Genomic DNA, 9,696 nt, shown 5'->3' on the forward strand with positions numbered 1-9,696 from the left:
TACCAGGCGAAGTTCACGTGTAAGAAGCTTGTCACCAGTGTAGCGATGCAGAGTGCTCGTAGGATATTTAAGATTTGTGGCCTGATTGGAGATGGTAGGGACACTGGGGAACAGCCCTCAGAAGGAATTCAGGTAGTTCATGTAGAGCCCTGAGTTAATATTAGGAAGAGTGAGTTGTTATAAAAGAGTGAGCCTGGACCCTGAATTATTCTCTGGTTTCTAATTTCTCCATGTGACCCTCACTCTACTACATGGTCCCGCCATGATGCATTTGCCATGATATGAAGCAGCCACAAGGCAACAAAGCTGGCCACTTGCTATTTGAACTATCAAACCCCACCAGATTGAGTTCCATAAAACTCTTTTCTTTACAAAATATCTGGCCTTAAGTATTTGTTTCACCAATGAAAAATTGAATAATATACTTGTCCATCAATGTTTTTAGTAAACCAGGAACTCCTCATGACTACCCAATAACTATTCACTAGAAAGTGCATGTGTGACCTTGGACAGCTCTTTTTCACTATCACTCTCATTCTTATGACCCATCCCTTCTCATGACAAAAGCCCATCAGTAATAGAATGCGAGGCATGGAATAAAGTTATATGGGCAGTTCTGACCTGGCTCCTAATCCACAAAAAAATATTGAAAAATTACATTTCTCCTCCTCTCAAAATTAAGAGAATTCAACTCCCAACTAAACTGTGTATGAGTTCTGCCTTTGGCCAGATCAATCACTCTCTGAGACTTGGATTCATTATTGATACAAAGGGAGGGATAAAGATCTGTTTCATCCACTTTCACAGTTGCTCTGAGATTACAAGAGCTTATGGAATTGAATACATTTAGCAAACAGCAAAGTTTTGTTTAAGTGTTTATTATCATTATCCCTATGGTGATTTTATAGACTGGGTTAGATTCCCGCTGGAGACACATCTTTCTTCAGTTTGGGGAGCATCTACTGTGTCCTTGGCAATCTTAGAATCATTACTTTAAGAATCTCACTATGTTTTCATTAACTAAGTCTAGCTCTAAGAAGCCAGATGCTTCCCCATGTATCTAATTACATGAAGCAGAAGATCCTCAAGGAATTGATGTGGCCTCAAGGAGCATTATTAATGGGGGTCCCTTCTAGGGATGTAATTTTGAAAGCAATTTTCCGTGAAAAAGCTGAATGTTTGTATTCATATAAATTTGAGTCCATTTGGTATAGTTTTCATTTAGCTCATGATTGTACTAATGACATTGTTCAATGGATATTTTGGTTAAATCAGAGAAAGGGATATATTTATTACATGTGTCTAGAAAATGGACTTCAACTGTATTGTTAGATAAATGTTTCTACGAGGGCTTCCATAACTCTTTTTCTATTCACCTTCACTGATACACCAAAATAATGGGTTTTATAACTGAAAAGGGAAAGGTCTGTGTCTCTGAATTGTCTTTAGTTAGAGCTGAAATATGCTTCAACTAAAGGAATTGCATTTCATCCCATTTTGTGACCTGACAGACAAACATAGTAAGTAGTTTAAAAGATGGATTTTAGAACTAGGAAGACCCAGTTTTGAATCCTGGACCTATTCTCCCCAGCAGATTTCACTGAGCTTTCGTTTTTCATCCTTAAAAAGGAAGATGGTTGTATCAATCTTCAAAGGTCTCCTGAGGTTGTCAGATTTTAAAAAGAAAAAGCCATAAATACAGGTAAAGTGCTTAATATAATTCCTGGCTATGATGCACTCATTAAGTGATTGATGAATATGACATCTTCCTAGGATATTGATGCCAAATAGAACCAAAATAAAATGTGTGCATGTGTGTGTGCTTGGGCATGCACACTGGCGTGTGTGTATAAACTGTCCAATTCTGAATGTTTGTGCAATAGACTCAAATAGGCCCAAAGTTGTGCAGGTAATTAAGCAGTAATTCTATAAGCAAAAATGAGCTTTGAAAGAACTCAAGATGAGTCAGCCCAGTCTCCTGCATTTCAAGGGTAGAAACTGAATTCAGAGCAGTTAATTGACTTGTCTTAACTGGTGCAAGCAAAAAGACTAGATTATTTTTTTAAGTTCAATTCAGCATCATCTCATTAAAACATTCCTTCTCCCATATTGCCACACAACCCTTCTCCTTACCTGCCTGTATTCATCTTATCCTTGCTCTACACCCCAACATACCAGGCTCCCATCTTACAAATGAAATCCATATGCACCTAAACCATATTTCAATTTTCTTCCAACAGCAAAGAGATTACTGTTGTTGGAGAGTGTGTTTGTTTGTTTGTTTGTTTGTTTCTATTTGCAAAATGTCAAAATTCCACTCTCCTTTTGCAATGCTACTGAGTGTATGCGCACACACACACACACACACACACACATGAACATGTGTAATCTTCCCTCTCAACTATACTGCTTCAGGACCTCAGAAACAACTTACAAGTAGCCATTCTCCTCTTTTATCCTTAAAGATACCACTGCTAGTCTTCATCATGGTGGTTGTGATGATCCCAAACATATCGGGTATTCACAGTTAACTTCCCACTTTGACCTGACAGACAGCTAGTTTCCCTTGCCCTGTTATAGATGATCACAGTCACACTATTGTCCATTCCCATAGGAATCTCACGTCTCTTATGTCCCTTGCATGCTTACTAAGCAAGTCTACACATGTATGAGTATGTCCTATCACCAAATGATTTCAAATTAGATCCTTGTACCTATTACATCTTCTTCATCCCTCCAAACTGGCAGAGCAAAATTTTTCAACAGAAAATCAGCCTTAAGTTTTCCTCCACATCCTGTTCACTTCCTTCCTCTGACTCTGCAAGCTTAGCCATGCCTCATTCTTCTTTCTGATATTGATATCTCTCCAAGATAACAATGAGCGCCCACTGGTGAAGCCCATTACTTTTGATCTTCTTTACTGATTTTGCCCTTTTCAATATCTAGCACTGTTGATCAGCCTAACTTCACTGATCTCTAAGTTTGAGCCTTTTATGGGGAAAAGGTATAAATGTCAGAAGCCTGGTAAGGAAAACTGTTTGCTGTTGGTGTATTGCAGATTGGCAAATGATGCTTAAATTTAAATATTAATGCCCCAGTTTTATCATCACTCTCCATTATACAGAATATCTCACAAATCTGGCAGTGTGTCCCATTTCCCTCTCCCAGGGTTTCATCTTCTTTCAGACATTGTGACATTCACTTTCAAATTTATGGCCTTATCCATGAGTGGAAACATAGCACTGATAAGAGTTGGAATCTTCTCAGCTTGTTTTTTTTTTTTTTGCTTATTTCATTATGTTTTCTGTTTAATCCTCATATTCTGTATATTAAATTTTTCCCCCAATTGGACCTTGTTGATAAGGAATTTTGCATCTCTCTTTTGCTGTTTTCTTTGAGCTTGAACCCCTGAGTCCTAGGATACAGTATATGGCCTTCACCAAACGAGTTCAGTGTCTAACCTCTCAAATTGCTGCTATGAATAAATTGGGATTAAGTCATTCATTTTCAAAGATCTTAAAGAAAGATCCATTTATTGTGATTTTACTGACCTTTTATTTTACTTTCCAATTCTTATGGTTTTGATTAAAGACAGAAACATAATGTGTCATTAGTTGGAATTTGCTGAAATTTTATTTGGCCTTTGTATGTCTATATTGTTGGATAGAGACAAAATCATCGATGTTTCTTCTAGGTATATTATTAGGTTTATTACTATGAAATATTATTTTCTTTCTTATAAAACTTTCATCTCTGCATTCCAGTTCATCTGATGTGAAGCTTTCATTTGGTTTATATGTCCTAGTATATATTTTTCCCTTGTATTTTGAGAGAAATAGTTCTTGAAAGTAACATATTACTTTCTAGGTTATTATATCTTTGTTTACCCACATTCTTCTTTCTTTATTCTGCCTTTTCTGATAAATTGATAAAGTTTTATTTCCATTTTTCTCTCTCATAGTTTGAAAATTATATACAATTAGCCCTCTATATTTATAGGTTCTACATTCAGATTCAACAAACTATGGATTGGAAATATAAAAAAGGCATCTGTACTAAATATGTCCAGACTTTGTCATAAATCCTTGAACAATGTAATATAACAGCTATTTACATAACTTTGTACTATATTAGGTATTATAATTACTCTAAAAATGATTTAAATTACATGGGGTGAAGTGCATAGGTTATACCCCAATACTGTGCTATTTCATATAAGGAACTTGAGCATTGTAGATTTAGCAATTGTGACGGGGGTCCCAGAAGCAATTGCCCCAGGGAAACCAAGGAATGGCTGTATTTGGTTTCTATTATTTTAGTGTTTTTCTTTAAATGTTAATAAAATTTTTATTGATATTTTTATAGAACAAGTAAGTTTATTCTGACTTGCTTCTACTCAACATACAAAATTTAGTTATATTCTTCACTTCGTCAGCTGGCTGGTAGTGTTGGAATTTTTAATTCTAGACTGCTATAGAAAATATATATGTGTATGCATATATTTCATGTCTAAACTAGACACTAATATGCTACTTTATTTACTTGCACTATTTATTACCTATCATTACTTTATTTTCTATTCATTTTTCTTTAATATGTTCTCTAGTCATTCATTAGAAGTAAATTTGCTGATAATTTTCTAAGTCCTTATCTGTCAGCAAATATTGCTATTTTTCTCTTATGGTCATAATCTAGCTGGATATAGAAATCTTATTTTACATTTATTTTATGACATGTTGACAAACTTGGGGTTCAGGTGTAGAGGGGTCATTATCTGCCTGCCATTCCTGTGTGTACTTGTTCTGCACTTCCTAGGTCTCTTTTATACCTTAGACACACTTAGACTTTATAGATGCTGTGGCAGCTTTTGTTTCCAAGGCATTAGATGCTATGGTGGGATCAAGAATCTAAAACTTGAATGAGGAGTAACACCTCTGAAATTAGGTGGGTAGGTATGTGGGTAAGCTGTCAGTATACCATGTTTACCTCAAAATACCTACTAGACAGCAAGGAAACTCTGGAGAAAGGATTGCTCTTGGGAGAAGCCCCAAATTACCACTGTCTTGCTCAGCTATTGGCTAAGGACTGCCTGAAAAGAAAATGAGCTTCAATCAAAAGTGGTTACAAATGCTCACAAAGCTATTGCTGAAGACCTTTGACTAATACATTCATATTCCTGTACTATAAGTCCTTTCTTGAAGGGGACCTCGAAATACATCTCATGTTACAGACAGGTAAATTCTGGGAGAATTTTATAACTTGATCTTCCAAATCACCAACTTTTCCTTAACTGTATCTATTCTTCTATTCATCTACCTCTTCTGTTGTTCCCATTATAAATATATATATTCCCATTATATATCCATGTCAATTTCACTACTAAGATCTACTACTCCTTCTTTTACATAAACTCTTGATTTTGCTTTATGGAAATCCAACCTTTCTATTTCATTGAGAATATGAGCTTTATCTAACATAACTTTATGTTCTGCTTTTCCTATCAGTTCTGTTTTGCTCTTTGTTTTCTCCCACTCATTATGCTAGCTCTCATATATCTTGCAGTTCTTATCCACAACCTTTTATTTGCAATTTAAGTTCAAGAACATCAGTTGACTTTTTGTTAAGTGTGGGCTTTCTATTACTGTTTCTGGTAAGATTAGGAATTGGATGGTATGTAGCAACAGAAGGTTTTCTTCTGCTGATCTCTCCAGAATTTCTGGCCACTCAGATTCTGCTTTATTTCCCACCTGGAGATGGACACTCTGATCACAACTGCTTGTCCAGAAGATCTTGAGGGGCAATGGTTCACAGAACCTGGCTATTCCTCAACCTCCATTAGTTTCCTCTGGCCCTGATATGTTTGGCATTTATAACCAGGGGTAGGAAATAGCCAAGATGCTCACCCTTGTGCCTAAATGCTATATATATCCACAACAAGTCTCTGGAACTCCTGCTTCTTAGATCAAATTTCACCTTCTCAGTCTCCATTTTGAATATACTTCTGTACTTAATTAAAAGCCTATTTTGGGTACAAATGTTAGTTGCAAGTCACAGAGATGTTGGCATGAACTCCAAATGTCATGTTGACTACAAGTCCAAGATCAAAATAAATCTTTTTTTTTTTTCTCTAACATGCATGACACTGTTACTCTTGTTTAAGATGGGAATCTGGAGCTCTTATCCTGGAGAATGTTTTGTATCTCTCCTATACCTCCATGAAACAAATACAATATTTGAAATTCATGCATTGGATAATTTTCCTTGTCCCTTTTACTCATGTCTTTATGACTGCAGAGTGCAGGAGGCACAGCAGTATCTGTAAGAACTCTGAAGTCTCTAGAAGAGAAGCATGAATACAATTCTCTTCTTGATTCCTATTCCATAAACAGACTGCAAGATCAGAAATATTATACAAAGTCAGGACATCCCTCTCTGATTTGCTTAATGCTTAAGGGCATCTTCCTCCAAGTCAGTCATGGAACATGTCTTCCTATATTCAATCTTTCTCCCATTCCATTATTGATTATCTTCATTGTGGTAATTGCTAATAGACCAAGGGGGAGGCAGAGACAAACAAGTCATGAATATCAATCGTTTGTGTATTCCAGGTCAGGGAAACTGCTATACAAACTGATGGCCACTTTGAAAGCCTATTAACTTTTTTTTCTCATTTTGATAAAAATTATTAAGTCAAATCTCACTTTACTTTTTTTGGTAATTTTTCACACGTTTTTGTTTGACAAGAGAACTCAAAAATGCCAATGGAGGCTCAATTAAAAGTCTCTGGTTGAGAAAAAAAAAATTAAAAAGACTCTGTAGTGTTCGAAGTGGGGAAAAGGGGATAAAATTCATAGAAGAAGAAACCTTCAGCGCCATTAACCTTCCTCATAAGACCTGGAGTTACATGGAGCCAGGTTTTCTCCAGATATTCAGTGAAACTCAGAGCACATGTGTAAAGAGATGTCTGGCTGGGTAGGGGTATAGCTCAGTGATGGAGTCCTTCCCTGGCACAGCAAAACCCTGAGTTTTGTGCCCAACATCACATACACACACACACACACACATACATGCACACATGCACACACATGCACACTTGCACGCACACACATACACACACACAGAAGTCTGGCTAAAATAGTTCTTTATAAGGGGGCTGATTACCTGATTCTGCCATTCTGAGCACCTATATATTGACTACCATGCTTATGTTGAGTGTGCTCTAGGGAGATATCAGTCTAAAAAAGCATTTCCCACCATGTGCTCTACAGAATGGTTGTCTTAAGAGATGAACTGTGAAAAAAATATCCCATAATCAAAGTTTGGGAAAAGAATCTCATTATATCCTCATTTGGGAGATCTCCTATGCACATTAGCATAATAGACACTTTAATTATGTTAACCTGTCATTTCCTAAAAATGATGTACCACAGCTACCTTTCTGTTATGGTTACGTGACACCTTTGATGCGCACATATGGTATATCATGGTGATTGGAGCATGGGCCATCTAGAAGGATGAACCTGGTTTCAAATCCTGGTCCTTCTACTTGACAGGTTGACCTCACTTAGCTTCACTCTTCTTGTATTTAAAAGGGAAACAACGACAGCCATGTGTAAGGGGCTCAGAAAATACTACCTAAGTATGATTAAAATTATGATGAAATTAATAATAGTAGTAGAAACTCAATATAAATATAAATAAATACCTGACAGCCTAGAAAGTTGTGAACATGTGGGTATTTCACTTGTCCCTCGAGTGTTCCTGTGAATATGTTAGAATGAGAGGGCAGAGACCCAGAAGAAGCTGGGCTGGAAAGAGAATTTTAAATACTTTTTAAAGTCAATTTCATGGTTGGGCCTTCGTTGGAGCACTCTCTGCACCGGCCTCTCTTCCACCAATGCACTGAGATGTTTTCTTATTGCCTTTCTGCCACTTACTTCTACACCCACCCTGACAAGGGAATTGTTTCCTGTAACCCTCCTGTCCTTCTTGCCCTACTGTCTCTTTCGCGGTGATGAACTCTTAATGTCCTCAAACATAACTGCTTCTCTGTGTAGCTGGGGAGGTCCCCCAGGAGCCTGGGGAAAGACACATTCTTGCTGTAAGTTGAACCTCAGGTCAGATTTGAATGGAGGCTTTCCAGGAGCTGTGTTTTAACCAAACAGCTGACCCTAGCAGGAGGTGATAGGTTGGAATTTTCCTGCTAGTTTCTGTTCTTCACTATCGGATTAGGTAAACAAATAAAACAAAACATAGAAACAAAACTCTCAGATGCATTTGGCAGCCGGTCTTAACAATTCTCACAAGGGAGTTCAGCTTTTGGATGTCAAGCCAGTTAGTCATGATTCACAGTTGAAGAAAAGACAGAGTAGTATAGCGATAGAACCTGTGTACTTTGATGACAATGACTGGGATCTACTTATGGTTTGGATAATTCAGTTGATCTCTATGGGCCTTGATCTTCTTATCTATATTTTTTTTAAAAAATGATATATACCTTTTAAAATTATTAAGATTAAATGAAATTATGCAGAGCACTCAGAAGATCTACTATTCTGTTGTTTGGGGAGCTTATTAGGGTTCAGGAAACATGAAATTTGACAGACTTGAATAGTTTTTAAATTATGAATTACAGCACTATCTTTGAATGGGAATTTTGCTAACCATTGGCCTTGTATATTTATGTTTTAATGTATCCTCTGTTAAAAGAAATTTTGAATTTCTTTGCAGATATTATGTTCCAAAGTGAAAAAAATGTTAGATCAATAAACCAAATCCTACCTGCCCTCAAGAGACCTTGACATTCCAGAGTCTATTAGGAGATGAAGACTTGCTTCTGAGTAGTAGTAACATATGAATTCTAAAAGTAAAAAAAAAAAAAATTCATTCTGCTTGAAGAATGATTTATGACATCCCTACAAGAATGTATTCACAAGTAATTCTTGCTCCAAACTAGGTCTCCAGAGCACCCTCTATTTTCAAAGGCACGCTAGAAATGGAGACAGCATGATAGAACAGGGTTCTTGGATTCTAAATAAGGGAACTAAAGCCCTACTCATGAATCCGTTATTCAGTTGTGTTTAAACACTTAGTTTACCACTGTGATAATTATTTTATACCAAATGACTGTTTTCACTTTGATTTTTATCTACCTGCTATATTTCATGATAGTCATTTCTTATGGTTTCAATGCATCTTTATGTTTTTATTTTTTTAATGAAGTGCTAGTTTTATAGTTTGTCATATGGTTCCATGAATTGAATTGGTAAGGAGGTGGCAGCAGAGCTACATCAGCTGTTTATTGCATCTGTTTCTTCTTGCTCATGATGGAATACGGTAGAATACATCCTTTTATGTTCTGTGATATGAGGACGTAGGCTCCCTTTCCGGTGAAGCCACACAGAGTGGCTGTGTTGGAATTTTCTAGCTAACTAAGAGGCACTACACTCCTGGGATCATTTGTATGTTAATATCAAAACTTTCAGCTTCAGAAACCATCAAGATAATGTAAATTCAAACCACATACTCAAAAGAACAGCAGGATTATGATTTCAATATTCACAGATTTTTGGAGAATATGTTTCACCAAGAATCTAGAGAGAAATGGACATATTTTCTGGAATCTGTACTATGCGGAAGGATATAATTATATATATATATATATATATATATATATATCTGTCTCTTATACACATC

Source organism: Marmota marmota, unplaced genomic scaffold (assembly GCF_001458135.2).
Source record: "Marmota marmota marmota unplaced genomic scaffold, marMar, whole genome shotgun sequence".
In the NCBI taxonomy this organism is placed as follows: Eukaryota; Metazoa; Chordata; class Mammalia; order Rodentia; family Sciuridae; genus Marmota; species Marmota marmota.